Genomic DNA, 15,965 nt, shown 5'->3' with positions numbered 1-15,965 from the left:
CTTAACTCAGTAAAAATATGATATGCATCTAAATCACTATCTCAAAAAGCATTAATAATAGCTTTTAAAAGTTCTTAAGTCCTTGCGGTTGAATTGTAAAGCCTAATGGCATTGGGGAGTATTGACCTCTTCATCCTGTCTGAGGAGCATTGCATCGATAGTAACCTGTCGCTGAAACTGCTTCTCTGTCTCTGGATGGTGCTATGTAGAGGATGTTCAGAGTTTTCCATAATTGACCGTAGCCTACTCAGCACCCTTCGCTCAGCTACCGATGTTAAACCGATTATTCTAATCCGACTTGCCGAGGACTTTTCTTGGCCGCTCCTGGCTTTCCTAATTCCCTTCTTTAGTTCTGTTCTGGCTTCTCTAAACTCCTCATGTGCTCCATTTGATCTGAACTTCCAGAACTTTACAGAGTTTTCCTTTTCCTTCTTGACTAAATTCATCATCTCTCCAGACGTGCAAGGTTCTCTTATCTTTCCATCCCTGTCCTTCCTGAACTTGCCAGAGACAAGCTCTTCCCAATTAATGCTTCTCAGTTCCTGCCTAACGCCCTCGTAGTTTGCCCTACTCCAATTTAAAACTCCCCCGCAAGGACCACACCTATCCTTATCTGTAGCTATCCTGAAAGTTCAGGAGTTGTGGTTATTGTTCCCTCACATTAGAAGGTCAGGCTCATTACCCAACATCAAGTCCAATACAGCCCCTCCTCTCATTGGACTGTCTACATATTGATTTAAGACAACTTCCTGGATACACCCCAACCACAAACTGTTCCATTTGCTGCCATCCGGGAAGCGGTACCACAGCATAAAAGCCAGGACCAACAGGCTCCAGGACAGCTTCTTCCACCAGGCCATCAGACTGATTAACTCACACTGACACAATTGTATTTCTCTGTTATATAGACTATTATACATACTATTTATTACAAATTACTATAAATTGCACATTGTACATTTAGCCATGACATTTAATATATGAAGGATGTAAATAATAAAGTCAATTCAATTCTGTGTTGGGACCGATTCTTTTTGTGTTATAAATCAATGATTTGGATGATGGAATTGATGGCTTTGTTGCAAAGGTTGCAGATGATATGAAGATAGGTGGAGGGCCAGGTAGTTTTGAGGAAGTAGAGAGGCTTCAGAAGGACAGATGGAAAACAGTGTCAAGAGGTGTTTGTTCGTGAACTTCGGTGGAAGAAATGAAAGGGTCGACTATTATCTAAATGGAGAGAAAATACAAAAATCTTGGGAGTCATTGTGTGGGATTCCCTAAAGATTAAATTACAGGTTGAATCTGTGGTGAGGAAGGCAAATGCGATGGTGGCATTGATTGAAGATGACTAGATATAAAAGCAAGGATGTAATGTGGGGACTTTATAAAACCCTGGCGAGCCTTCACTTGGAGTATTGTGAGCAGCTTTGGGCCCATTATCTTAGAAAGTACGTGCTGAAACTGGACAGGGTTGAAAGGAGGTTCATGAAAATGGTAACAGGATTGAATGGCTTGTCATATGAAGAGAGTCTGATGGCTCTAGGCCTGTATTCACTAGATTGAGGGATGACCTCGATTATTGAATGGAGAAAGGGCTTGATAGTGCGGATGTGCAGAGGACGTTTCCTATGATGAGAGAGTCTAAGACCAGAGGACACCACCTCAGAATGGAGGGAGTCTTTTTAGAATGGAGGGGTAGAGGAATTTCTTTTGTCAGAGAGTGGTGAATCTGTGGAATTCTTAACCATAGGCAGCTGTGGAGGCCGAGTCTTTATGTATATTTAAGGCGGGGTTGATAGATTCTTGATTGGTCGGGGCATGACATATATGGGGGGGGGGTGAAGGCAGGAGACTGGGGTTGAGAGGAAAATTGGATCAGCCATGATGCAATGAGGGAGCAGACAATGGGCCAAATGGCCAATTCTGCTTCTGTCTTATGGTCTTAACATATCTGTAGAAATCCTTCACCTTGTCTGCTAGAGCAACCTCATGCCTTCTCTTAGCCTCTCAATTTCTTAAGTGTTCTCTTGTATTTGATAAGCACCTCAGTTGTTCCTACCTGCGACACACCTCCTTTTATCTTTTAACCAGGCCTCAAAGTCTTTTGAAAACCAAAGGTTCCTCACACTCGTTGTGTTTACCTTTTATTCCAACAGGCACATACAAGGTTTGCACCCTCAACATTTCACATTTGAAGACCTGCCACTTATCAAATACACCTTTGCCAGGAAACAGCCTGTCCCAATCCACACTTGCCAGATCATTTCAGATACCATCAAAAGTGGCCTTACTCAAATTTAGAATCTCAACCTGCAGACCTAATCTATCTTTTTGCATATTTACTTTGAAAGTCATGGCATTGTGGTCACAACATGCAAATTGTTCTCCTACACAAACTTCTGCCACCTGCCATATAACCATATAACAATTACAGCACAGAGACAGGCCATCTCGGTCCTTCTAGTCCGTGCCGACGCTTACACTCACCTAGTCCCAGTGGCCTGCACTCAGCCCATAACCCTCCGTTCCTTTCCTGTCCATATACCTATCCAATTTTACTTTAAATGACAATACCGAACCTGCCTCTATCACTTCTACTGGAAGCTCATTCCACACAGCTGAGTAAAGAAATTCCCCTTCGTGCTACCCTCAAAACTTTTGCCCCTTAACTCTCAACTCATGTCCTCTTGTTTGAATCTCCCCTACTCTCAATGGAAAAAGCCTATCCACGTCAACTTGATCTATCCCCCTCATTATTTTAAATACCTCTATCCAGTCCCCCCTCAACCTTCTACGTTCCAAAGAATAAAGACCTGACTTGTTCAGCCTTTCCTTGTAACTAAGGTGCTGAAACCCAGGTAACATTCTAGTAAATCTTCTCTGTACTCTCTCTATTTTGTTGATATCTTTCCTATAATTTGGTGACCAGAACTGCACACAATACTCCAAATTCGGCCTTAGCAATCCCTTGTACAATTTTAATATTACATCCCAACTCCAGTACTCAATGCTCTGATTTATAAAGGCCAGCATACCAAAAGCTTTCTTCACCACCCTATCCACATGAGATTCCACCTTCAAGGAACTATGCACCATTATTCCTAGATCACTCTGTTCTACTGCATTCTTCAACGCCCTACCATTCACCATGTATGTCCTATTTGGATTATTCCTACCAAAATGTAGCACCTCACATTTATCAGCATTAAACTCCATCTGCCATCGGTCAGCCCACTCTTCTAACTGGCCTAAATCTCTCTGCAAGCTTTGAAAACCTACTTCATTTTCCACAACACCGCCTACCTTAGTATCAACTGCATACTTACTAATCCAATTTACCACCCCATCATCCAGATCATTAATGTTTATGACAAACAACATTGGACCCAGTACAGATCCCTGAGGCACACCACTAGTCACCGGCCTCCAACCTCACAAACAGTTATCCACCACTACTCTCTGACATCTCCCATCTAGATACTGTTGAATCCATTTTACTACTTCAATATTAACACCTAACGATTGAACCTTCCTAACTAACCTTCCGTGCGGAACCTTGTCAAAGGCCTTACTGAAGTCCATATAGACAATAGCCACTGTTTTACCCTCGTCAACTTTCCTCGCAACCTCTTCAAAAAATTCAATAAGATTTGTCAATCATGACCTTCCATGCACAAATCCATGCTGACTATTCCTAATCAGACCCTGTCTATCCAGATAATTATATATACCATCTCTAAGAATACTTTCCATTAATTTACCCACCACTGACGTCAAACTGACAGGCCTATAATTGCTAGGTTTACTCTTAGAACCCTTTTTAAACAATGGAACCACATGAGCAATACGCCAATCTTCCAGCACCATCCCCGTTTCTAATGACATTTGAAATATTTCTGTCAGAGCCCCTACTATTTCTACACCAACTTCCCTTAAGGTCCTAGGGATTAACCTGTCAGGATCCGGAGATTTATCCACTTTTATTTTCCTTAACAGTGCCAGTATTTCCTCCGCTTTAATTGTCATAGTTTCGATAACTTCCCTAATTGTTTCCCTTAACTTACACAATTCAATATCCTTCTCCTTAGTGAATACCGAATAAAAGAAATTGTTCAAAATCTCCCCCATCTCTTTTGGCTCCACACATAGCTGTCCACTCTGATTCTCTAAGGGACCAATTTTATCCCTCACTATCCTTTTGCTATTAATATAACTGCAGAAACCCTTCGGATTTATTTTCACCTTACTTGCCAAAGCAAACTCGTATCTTCTTTTAGCTTTTCTAATTTCTTTCTTAAGATTCTTTTTACATTCTTTATATTCCTTGAGCACCTCATTTACTCCATGCTGCCTATATTTATTGTAGATCTCTCTCTTTTTCCGAACTAAATTTCCAATATCCCTTGAAAACCATGGCTCTCTCAAACTTTTAACCTTTCCTTTCAACCTAACAGGAACATAAAGATTCTGTACCCTCAAAATTTCATCTTTATATGACCTCCATTTCTCTATTACATCCTTCCTATAAAACAAATTGTCCCAATCCACTCCTTCTAAGTCCTTTCACATCTCCTCAAAGTTAGCCTTTCTCCAATCAAAAATCTCAACCCTGGGTCCAGTCCTATCCTTCTCCATAATTATGTTGAAACTAATGACATTGTGATCACTAGACCCGAAGTGCTCCACAACACATACGTCCGTCACCTGACCTATGTCATTCCCTAAAAGGATATCCAACACTGCCCCTTCTCTAGTTGGTACCTCTATGTATTGCTGCAAAAAACTATCCTGCACACATTTTACAAACTCCAAACCATCCAGACCTTTTACAGTATGGGCTTCCCAGTCTATGTGTGGAAAATTAAAATCTCCCACAATCACAACCTTGTGCTTACTACTGTTACGTACCCTTGACACGTGATAGTGGTGTACTTGTCACATGACAGGTGTTGAAGCTATACTGGACTTGAGGTAATGGTCTTGTGATGGTGGAGTGACGTCATTTTCCCGCTAGTAGAGGTCATGTGACAGTTTTTTTTTACAGGGTATAAAAGGAGGATCCCTCCCTGTGAGGAGGGGCAGTTCGTGGCTGGATTTGCCATGTTGACTTCATGCCACTGCGTGATTTAAGGTTATGACGCAGTTTGGTTGAAAAATGGAGTTTTATCTAATGCCTAAAGTTTAAAAGGTCATTGCCAGCAGTTTCTTTATAATACTGCTAGTTGAGAATCAGTGGGGAGTGAAGATCGGAGTTCGGGAGTTAAAAGATTGTGGAAAGTCGATTTCGACGGTGAAACAGGTTCGACCTTGTTTGATCCTCATTCGGAAGGAATTCGTTGACTGTGCCCATGTTAATCCCTGTGAATAGCAGAAAGGATTGGGAACAGTTTTGTAAAGGAAAGGTCAGTGCCTTTAAGCCATTTCATTTCATCTTCGTAAAATTCTTCGTGGGAAAAGTTTGATTTGGAATCGCGATGAGACGACGTGAAAGAGAATTTAAATCATCTTAAAAAGTCTCTCCCTTAAATGGACTGTAAGCATTTTGAACTTTTGCAATACTACTTTGAAGAACTGTTTTTGCAACATCGCTTTAAGAACTGTTTAAGCTGCCGCACAGCAGCTGATTTCCGGTTACGTGAGTGGTTTGTTTACTTTTGGGGGTTTGTTTTTCAGTGTTTAATAAATGTTCTATTTGTTATAAAAACCCCTGCCTCAGTCATATATTTATTGTTGCTTGAATCCGTAACACTACAAATATCTATGATCTCCAATTCTTGTTCCCCATTAGGTGGTCTATAATACACCCCTGTAAGTGTTACTACACCTTTCCCATTCCTCAATTCCACCCAAATAGTCTCCCTAGACGAGCCCTCTAATCTATCCTGCCAGAGCACCGCTGTAATATTTTCTCGGACAAACAATGTAACACTTCCTCCTCTTGTCCCTCCAATTCTATCACACCTGAAGCAACAAAATCCAGGAATATTTAGTTGCCAATCACACCCCTCTTGCAACCATGTTTCACTAATAGCTACAACATCATATTTCCAGGTATCAATCCATGCTCTAAGCCCATCCACCTTTCTTACAATGCTCCTAGCATTAAAATAGATGCATTTAAGAATCTCTCCACCTCTTCCTCTCTGTTTATCCCTAACAATGCGATCAACTTTATTATCTTTTCCTTCCATCTCCCCTACATCTTTGGTCTGAGCGCTCCCCTTCTCTATCACCTGCCTATCCTCCCTCACACACTGTCTACTAGCTTTCTCTATTTGTGTACTAACCTCCTCTCCACTAGTCTCTTCAAATTGATTCCTACCCCCCAACCATTCTAGTTTAAAGTCTCCCCAGCAGCCTTAGCAAATCTCCCCGCCAGGATATTGGTCCCCCAAGGATTCAAGTGTAACCCGTCCTTTTTGTACAGGTCACACCTGCCCCAAAAGAGGTCCCAATGATCCAGAAACTTGAATCCCTGCTCCCTGCTCCAATTACTCAGCCACGCATTTATCCTCCACCTCATTCCATTCCTACTCTCACTGTCGCGTGGCACAGGCAGTAATCCCGAGATTACTACCTTTGCAGTCTTTCTTCTCAACTGTCTTCCTAACTCCCTATATTCTCCTTTCAGGACCTCTTCCCTTTTCCTACCTATGTCATTGGTACCTATATGTACCACGACCTCTGGCTCCTCACCCTCCCACTTCAGGATATATTGGACGCGATCAGTAACATCCCAAACCCTGGCACCAGGGAGGCAAACTACCATCTGGGTCTCCTGATCGCGTCCACAGAATCACCTATCTGACCCCCTAACTATCAAGTCCCCTATTACTACTGCCTTCCTCTTCCTTTCCCTACCCTTCTGAGCTACAGGGCCGGACTCTGTGCCAGAGGCACAGCCACTGTTGCTTCCCCCAGGTAGGCTGTCCCCCTCAGCAGTACTCAAACAGGAGTACTTATTGTCAAGGGGTACAGCCACTGGGGTACTCTCTAGGACCTTACTCTTCCCCTTCCTCCTCCTAACCGTGACCCACCTGTCTGCCTCCCGTGGTCCTGGTGTGACCACCTGCCTGTAACTCCTCTCTATCAACTCCTCACTCTCCCTGACCAGATGAAGGTGATCGAGCTGCAGCTCCAGTTCCCTAACACGGTCCCTTAGGAGCTGCAGCTCGGCGCACCTGGTGCAGACGTGGACGTCCGGGAGGCTAGGAGACTCCAGACCTCCCACATCCGACACCGAGAACAACAAGCTGCCCTCTCACTCATACCTCCCCTTTCCTCAAATGACAGGAAAAACTGATACCTAAACCTACCTTGCCTCGCCCGTTTCCACTTAAGCCTGTTGAGCCCAAGCCCTTAAGCCTTCACTCTGCTCCCGGCTCACGCCGCTGCCCACAAAACGACGCTGCCTGCTGTTTAAAGTTGTGTCCTTTTTAAATCTCCCCCACTTCACTGCCCGCCTTCACACGCCTGCGCAGTTCCGGCCCTCTTAACTCCGATGAGAATACGCCCTGACTCATTCCCTACCAGCAGATCCATTATCACACGCTCTCTCATTGGGACTTCCACGTACTGATGAAGCAATCTTTCCTGAACACATTTGACAAACTCTCTCTCATCCAGTCCTTTTACAGTATGGGAGTCCCAGTCATTATGTGGAAAGTTACTACTATAACCACCTTATGTTTCTTGCAACAGTCTGCGATCTCTCTACGAACGTGTTGCTCTAAATCCCTCAGACTATTGGGTGGTGTGTAATACAGCCCTATCAATTGGTTAGACCTTCCTTATTTCTCAGTTCCACTCAAAGCCTCACTAGACCAGTTCTCTAGTCCTGACCAACCACTGCTGTGACATTTTCCCTGACTTGTAACATCACCCCTTCTCTTTTAATCCCTTCAGCTCTGTTGTGTCTAAAACAACGGAACCCCGGAATATTGAACTGCCAGTCCTGCCCTTCCTGCAAACAAGTCTCACTAATGGTTAAAATATTAGAATTCCAAGTGTTGATCCACGCCCAGAGCTCATCTGTCTTTCCTACGATACTTCTTGCATTGAAATATACACAGCTCAGGACACTGGTCGCACCGTGCTCAACGTGTCGATCCCTGACTTTGTCTGAGGTCTTATCAACATTTGTCTCCACAAACTGTTCTGGCACTCTCGTTCCCATCCCCCTGCAACTCTAGTCTAAAACCCCACTGTGCAGCATTAACAAACCTTCCAACTAGGATATTAGTTCCCCCTCCAGATCAGCTCCAATCTGTACCTTCTGTACAGGTACCACCTTCCCAGGAAGAGAGCTTAATGATGTAAACATCTTCTCCCTTCCTCCTACACCAACTCCTTAGCCACGTGTTAAACCGTTTAACCTTCCCAGTTCCGGCCTCCTATTTCAGCCTTAGATCACCTGGACTCTGCACACGCACGTCAGAATGCTGTTCGTTAACTTGGCCTTCAGCACCATCATTTCCACAGTCCTGATCGATAAGCTACAGAACTTGGGCCTCTGCACCTCCCTCTGCAATTGGATCCTCGACTTCCTAACTGGTAGCCCACAAACTGTGCAGATTGGTGACAGCATGTCCTCCTTGCTGACGGTCGACACTGGTACACCTCAGGGGAGTGTGCTTAGCCCACTGCTCTACTCTCTATAGACACATGACTAGGTGGCTAGGCACTGTTCACGTACCACCTATAAATTTGCAGGTGATACAGCCATTGTTGGTAGAATGTCAGATGGAGATGAGAGGGTGTACAGGAGCTCCACCCAGTATACCAACTAGAGGAGTGGTGTCACAGCAACAACTTGGCACTCAACGTCAGCAAAGAGCTGACTGTGGACTTCAGGAAGGGTAAGATGAAGGAACACATACCAATCCTCATAGAGGGATCAGAAGTGGAGAGAGTGAGCAGCTTCAAGTGCCTGGGTGTCAAGATCTCTGAGGACGATGCAGATATAAAGAAGGAAAGATAGCGACTATATTTCATTAGGAGTTTGAGGAGATTTCGTTTGTCACCTAAACACTTGAAAACTTCTAGAGATGTGCCATGGAGAGCATTTTGACAGGCTGCATCATCGTCTGGTATGGAGGTTGGGGGGGAGGGATTGCTACTGCACAAGACTGAAAGAAGTTACAGAAAGTTATAAAACTAGTCAGCTCCATCTTGGGTACTAGCCTCCACAGCATCCAAGACATCTTTGAGGAACGATGCCTCAGAATCAGTTATCAAGGACCCCCATCACCCAGGACATGCCCTCTTCTCATTGTTACCTAAAGGCACACACTCAGCGATTCAGGAACAGCTTCTTCCCCTCTGCCATCCCATTCCTAAATGGACATTGAGCCCATGAACACCACCTCACTTTTTAAATGTATATTATTTATGTTTTTGCACTATTTTAATCTAATATATATACTGTTACGTACCCGTGACACGTGACAGTGGTGTGGACTTGAGGTAATGGTCTTGTGATGGTGGAGTGATGTCATTTTCCCGCCAGTAGAGGTAATGTGACAGTTTTTTTTACAGGGTATAAAAGGAGGACCCCTCCCTGTAAGGAGGGGCAGTTCGTGGCTGGATTTGCCATGTTGACTTCATGCCACTGCGTGATTTAATGTTATGACACAGTTTAGTTGAAAGATGGAGTTTTATTTAATGCCTAAAGTTTAAAAGGTCATTGCCAGCAGTTTCTTTATAATACTGCTAGTTGAGAATCAGTGGAGAGTGAAGATCGGAGTTCGGGAGTTAAAAGATCGAGGAAAGTCGATTTCGACGGTGAAACAGGTTCGACCTTGTTTGATCCTCATTCGGAAGGAATTCGTTAACTGTCCCCGTGTTAATCCCTGTGAATAGCAGAAAGGATTGGGAACAGTTTTGTAAAGGAAAGGTCAGTGCCTTTAAGCCATTTCATTTCATCTTCGTAAATTCTCCGTGGGAAAAGTGTAGTTCGACTGGGAATCGCAGCAAGATGACATGAAAGAGAATTTAAATCGTCTTAAAAAGTCTCTCCCTTAAATGGACTGTAAGCATTTTGAACTTTTGCAATACTACTTTGAAGAACTGTTTTTGCAACATCGCTTTAAGAACTGTTTAAGCTGCCGCACAGCAGCTGATTTCCGGTTACGTGAGTGGTTTGTTTACTTTTGGGGGTTTGTTTTTCAGTGTTTAATAAATGTTCTATTTGTTATAAAAACCCCTGCCTCAGTCATATATTTATTGTTGCTGAATCCGTAACAATACACAGACATATACACATACAATTACAGTAATTGATTGATTGTTTCTCTTTTGATCTTAGATATTGCATTGAACTGCTGTTGCTAAGTTAACAAATTTCACCTCACATGCTGGTGATAATAAACCTGATTCTGATTCTGACTGTGATTAGAGGATTTAGGTTTGAGACTCCTTGGTGCTGGATCCACGTCTGAGATGTGAAGTCATTGAAAGGCCAGTTGAGTAGAGTTAATGACCAGTACGTTGGTGTAAATGGTGAGGGGAGCTGGGTCCAGCAGCCCTGGATGACAAGAGATGGTGTAAGTTCAGTCAGGGAAAAAAAGCACCTGGAAAGAGAAATGAGACAAAGACTTGACAGATGTCAAGGAAGCAGAAAGGAAAAGGAAATTCAGAACATTAAAAAGGGCTATGAGGTTTGGCACAATGTGCAACTGTGTTGCGATCTTCGATCTTCTGTGAGGTGCTCTGGGGAGGCAAGATTAAGGAGAATCAAGAGGGTAAGGGCAAGGGCAATGACCTGAGGAATGAGAGATGTTACCCCAGCCGTCAGGAATGTAGGTGCAGCCTCCTTAACCAATAACCGTACAAGTGGCACCTTCCTTGTGAACAGATAGTCCAAGGCATCCTTTCCTGGCACAGTCTGTCCTTCCTTCCTGTGTAACAGCCTTCTTGCCAACCAGCATGGGCATGGTGCTCACCCAGTAACCCACTGGGGTGGCATTCATACAGCACCACATTTCAACCGTGCCACCCTGTGGGAACCATGGGTAGGCTAGGATACTGCATATCCGTAAGTGCCATTCAGCTGCCAACAAGTGCCCAGCTTCACAACACCCTTTGGCACAGACACTGCCGTCCCAGGATACCACGCCTGCTCCTACTTGCTATCGACCTTGCACCCTGTACCCGCCCTGACTCAACCTACCACACACCAACACTCGGTCAGGTGGCAAAATCACAAAGTCAGGGCATTCCAATTCTCCAAAGGGTACGAGGGAGATACCAGCCCTTAAAGCACTCACTCCACAGGGGCTTAAGCCCCTTAAGGCAGTAGGCATACTCTGGGAACAGACTATCCCCTCCCAGCTCCCCCAAAATGAATGCCAAGGCTTTAACTGCTGCCATTACTCGAACCCATAGCTATGCATGATGCTCGGGGGAAGCAAGCAGTGATCCCAGGGCATTATTGATCGTGTGTTGGGATTAAGGGCTCCCTAAGGACCCTACCTCTGTTAGATAGGCTCTCTCTAGTACCCCCACATCCCATAACCTCAATAACCACGCAGCCAAAGACTCACCAGCCTTTTTTGCTTTACCTATTCCCTAAGCTTGCTAGTTCCTTCGTGGAGAATCTGAGCTCTGTTGTCTCCAATACACCATCTCCTGCACATTCCTGAGCCTCGTCCCCACCTCCCTCCTGACAGGAAGAAGCTGCAGGCCGATGCCCCCCTATTATTTTACACTGACACCTTACAATTGCTGCAAACAGGCAGGAAACATTCTGCAGGCTCCTCCTGGGAAAACCCAACCATTTAAGCATAGAAACCATGTGATGTCCCATTTCAACCCCAGCAACATCTAACCGGTCTGACCAATCCACCGGTATCCCGTAACCCGTCAGCAAGTTAGCGAGACTTCCAAAGCCTGCACTATTATCCATCTCTCATACCGAGAGTCCTCTCTTTTAAATAACCTCTTAAAGAAATGCATTTCTGCTCAAAAAGCCAGACCCTGCTCGCAGTGCCAAATGTAATGTTGAATCAGGTTCAGGGGTTTGGCAAGTGAGACAGGAAATGCACTGGCTTTGAACAGGTATATTGATCATTTATTTACAAACAGTAAAAATTCAGCCAAATATTCATGTTCCCCGGGTTACAGACAGTACAAAGCAGAATATTCAACAGACATACACACATTCAACAAGCATACTCTGATGAAAGTTTACAGAGCATACCTTCCTAATGGTCATGTACATCCTTGCCTTAAACAAAGGAGGAAGAGAGTAAGCCCTTTCCACGTGTAATTTTATATACCCAGGATGTTTGAAACTGGACAGCAGGCAACTATCCAATGGGAAAAGAAGCAGCAGCTCCTGAACTCACCAGTCACGATGGAAGCGACTCCGGACAATCAGAATAAGGCACGCCCCACGGGACAGCTGTGCCCTCTAGTGTGAGACTCCCCTACCCTGAGAAGTCTGTGAACACGCACCTTATGATTCTATATACCTCTGTAAAGTCACCCTTCTGCCTCGAGGGACAACAGTCACAGTCTGTCCAGTTTCCCTCATAACTGAAGCCCTTCAGTCCCGGCAAAATCCTTCTGAATCTGCATCCTCTCGAGCTTAATGATATCTTCCCTACAGCTGAACAACCAGAACAGCACACAATACTCTACATGTGGTCTCACTGATGTCTTGTACAGCTATAAAGTGATGTACAGCCAGCTCCTGTACTCTGTGTCCAACTGAAGGCCAGTGTGTCAATTCCATCTTCACCAGTCTCCAGTTTTAGAAATTATGTCCCCTGAATCCATTGGTCACATGCCCTCTCAATCTGAAGACCAACTATCTACTACCACCACCCAATTCTGTATCCAATCAGTTTGCATCAGCAAGGGGAAGACATGAGATCAGGGAGGGCTGTGTTGAATCTTCTGTCAGTGGAAGAGACACTACTGGAAAAGATTCTTAGGGGCAGGAGTTATGAGCACAACAAATTCTATGCTGATGATCCTGATTCAGGAAAAGCACGGCCAGTCGGTTTGGCTTTGTGTGGGTAAGGTCCTGTCTCTCAAATCTGACTGAAGAAAGTACAACGTCATAGAGCCCTACAGCACAGAAACAGGCCCTTCAGTCCATCTAGTCCATGCTGGCTTCATCTTCTGTCTAGTCCCATGTACCGGCACCTGGACAATATCCCTCCCATCAATGTCCCTATCCTATCCTATCCTATCCAGTGTTACAATTGAACCTGCACCGACCACTTCCACCAGGAACTCGTCCCACATTCGCACCCCTCTCCGAGCGGCATAATTCATTTCAGATTCTCCTTAAATATTTCACCTTTCACTCTAAACCTAGTTCCAGTCTCACCCAACTTGACGGGGAAAAGTCCTGCTTGTGTTCACTCTAACAATTGCCCTTATTTCGTAATAGCCACCCCTCACTCACTGAAACTGCAGAGAGCAGGGGAACGTTGTGGTTAACTTGTGCCACGACGGTGATGGATCTACGGTCCTAAGCACATCATCTACAATGGTGTGGCACAGCCTCCCCAAGGTTCCATCCAGAGTAATCTGTCTCTAGTCTTCGTACAACACAGGAACAGGCACTCCTGCCAACACATCATTGATCATTGTCTAACCGTTACAGCTACCCTCGCTGATAGAGCACAGACTAGTCTCATACACAGGCCAGGGCTGTACCTGTTGATTATACATAAGCCAACACAGTACATATTGATGAATACACAGACCTGTGGGACCACAATTGTGGACTTACTCACCTCAGACTTCCAGAACACTCAGCTATCCCTCTGAAAATGAAAGTACGGCTGTTCAAGCCCGATGTCCTGACCAGACGTGAGAATGATAAACAACCTGCAGTCAAGCAGAGAAAAATAAGCAACAGTTCCTTGAATTACTGCTGGAAATTGTGAACAGGGTGGAACTTAACCAACGCCCTGGTGCAGTTGTTGCTGAGCTGGAAATTGTGTGTGTTGCTGATACAGCTACCCACTGCATGTAGAGCAGCAGATGGCAGGATCCATACTCTGCAGTTTACCCTGTTCCCACTCCCCACTCCGCGGTTTACCCTGTTCCCACTCCCCACTCCAAGATTTATCCCAGTCCCACTCCCCACTCCGGTCCCACTCCCCACTCCACGGTTTACCCCAGTCCCACTCCCCACTCCGGTCCCATTCCCCACTCCGGTCCCATTCCCCACTCCGGTCCCATTCCCCACTCCGCGGTTTACCCCGTTCCCACTCCCCACTCCAAGATTTATCCCAGTCCCACTCCCCACTCCGGTCCCATTCCCCACTCCGGTCCCATTCCCCACTCCGGTCCCATTCCCCACTCCGCGGTTTACCCCGTTCCCACTCCCCACTCCACGGTTTACCCCCGGTCCCACTCCCCACTCCACGATTTACCCCAGTCCAACTCCCCACTCCGGTCCCATTCCCCACTCCGGTCCCATTCCCCACTCCGTGATTTACCCCAGTCCCATTCCCCACTCCGCGATTTACCCCAGTCCCACTCCCTACTCCGCGGTTTACCCCGTTCCCACTCCCCACTCCGCGATTTACCCCAGTCCCATTCCCCACTCCGGTCCCATTCCCCACTCCGGTCCCATTCCCCACTCCGCGATTTACCCCAGTCCCACTCCCCACTCCGGTCCCACTCCCCACTCCGCGATTTACCCCAGTCCCACTCCCTACTCCGTGGTTTACCCTGATTTGACTCCCCACTCCACGATTTAACCCAGTCCCACTCCCCACTCCTCAGTTTACCTCGGTCCCACTCCCCACTCCACGGTTTACCCCGTTTGCACTCCCCACTCCGCAGTTTGTCCCGTTCCCATTCCCCACTCCGCAGTTTGTCCCGTTCCCATTCCCCACTCCGCAGTTTACCCTGGTCCCATTCCCCACTCCGCGGTTTGTCCCGGTCCCATTCCCCACTCCGTGGTTTACCCTGATTCTCCTCCCCACTCCGCGGTTTACCACAATCCCATGCCCCTCCTGCCCGAACACAGACAGCTGCCACTCTGTCACGCAGTGCCCGGTGTTTGACTGAACGCTCACCATCCACACCACCTTGTTTGTCTGTCAGTTGCGAAGCACGGTAACTCCGGGTCTGCCTAGCCGACCTGACTGGGCTGACACTGTCTGGGCTTCCCCGGGGCCGACACTGTCTGGGCTTCCCCGGGGCCGACACTGTCTGGGCTTCCCCGGGGCCGACACTGTCTAGGGCTTCCCCGGGGCTGACAGTGTCTGGGCTTCCCCGGGGCTGACGGTGTCTGGGCTTCCCCGGGGCTGACAGTGTCTGGGCTTCCCCGGGGCTGACGGTGTCTGGGATTCCCCGGGACTGACGGTGTCTGAGCTTCCCCGGGGCCGACACTGTCTGGGCTTCCCCGGGGCTGACGGTGTCTGGGCTTCCCCGGGGCTGACGGTGTCTGGGCTTCCCCGGGGCTGACACTGTCTGGGCTTCCCCGGGTTAATGGTGTCTGGGCTTCCCCGGGGCCGACACTGTCTGGGCTTCCCCGGGTTAATGGTGTCTGGGCTTCCCCGGGGCCGACACAGTCTGGGCTTGCACGGGGCTGACACTGTCTGGGCTTGCACGGGGCCGACACTGTCTGGGCTTCCCCTGGGTGATGTTGTCTGGGCTTCCCCGGGGTGATGTTGTCTGGGCTTCCCCAGGGCTGACGGTGTCTGGGCTTCCCCGGGGTGATGTTGTCTGGGCATCCCCGGGGTGATGTTGTCTGGGCTTCCCCGGGGCCGACACTGTCTGGGCTTCCCCGGGGCTGACGGTGTCTGGGCTTCCCCAGGGCTGACGGTGTCTGGGCTTCCCTGGGGCTGACTGTGTCTGGGCTTCCCCGGGGCCGACACTGTCTGGGCTTCCCCAGGGCCGACACTGTCTGGGCATCCCCAGGGCCGACGGTGTCTGGGCTTCCCCAGGGCCGACACTGTCCGGGCTTCCCCATGGCCGACGGTGTCTGGGCT

General features: G+C 47.0%; 1 protein-coding gene across 1 annotated transcript in view; it reads right to left on the bottom strand.

The window, feature by feature from the left end:
* The window catches only part of LOC140732859 (glutathione hydrolase 1 proenzyme-like), a 272,182-nt gene extending 258,302 nt beyond the window's left edge, over positions 1-13,880 (bottom strand). The window contains exon 1 of the mRNA XM_073055491.1: positions 13,752-13,880. The gene's annotated coding sequence lies outside the window, so the exon portion shown is untranslated. The remainder of the gene's footprint in view (positions 1-13,751) is intronic.
* Between the last annotated feature and the right edge of the window lie 2,085 nt (positions 13,881-15,965).

The sequence above is a fragment of the Hemitrygon akajei genome, chromosome 9, assembly GCF_048418815.1.
Source record: "Hemitrygon akajei chromosome 9, sHemAka1.3, whole genome shotgun sequence".
Taxonomy (NCBI): domain Eukaryota; kingdom Metazoa; phylum Chordata; class Chondrichthyes; order Myliobatiformes; family Dasyatidae; genus Hemitrygon; species Hemitrygon akajei.
The sequence above is the reverse complement of the archived record's forward strand: the minus strand, read 5'-3'. Positions and strand labels throughout refer to the sequence as shown.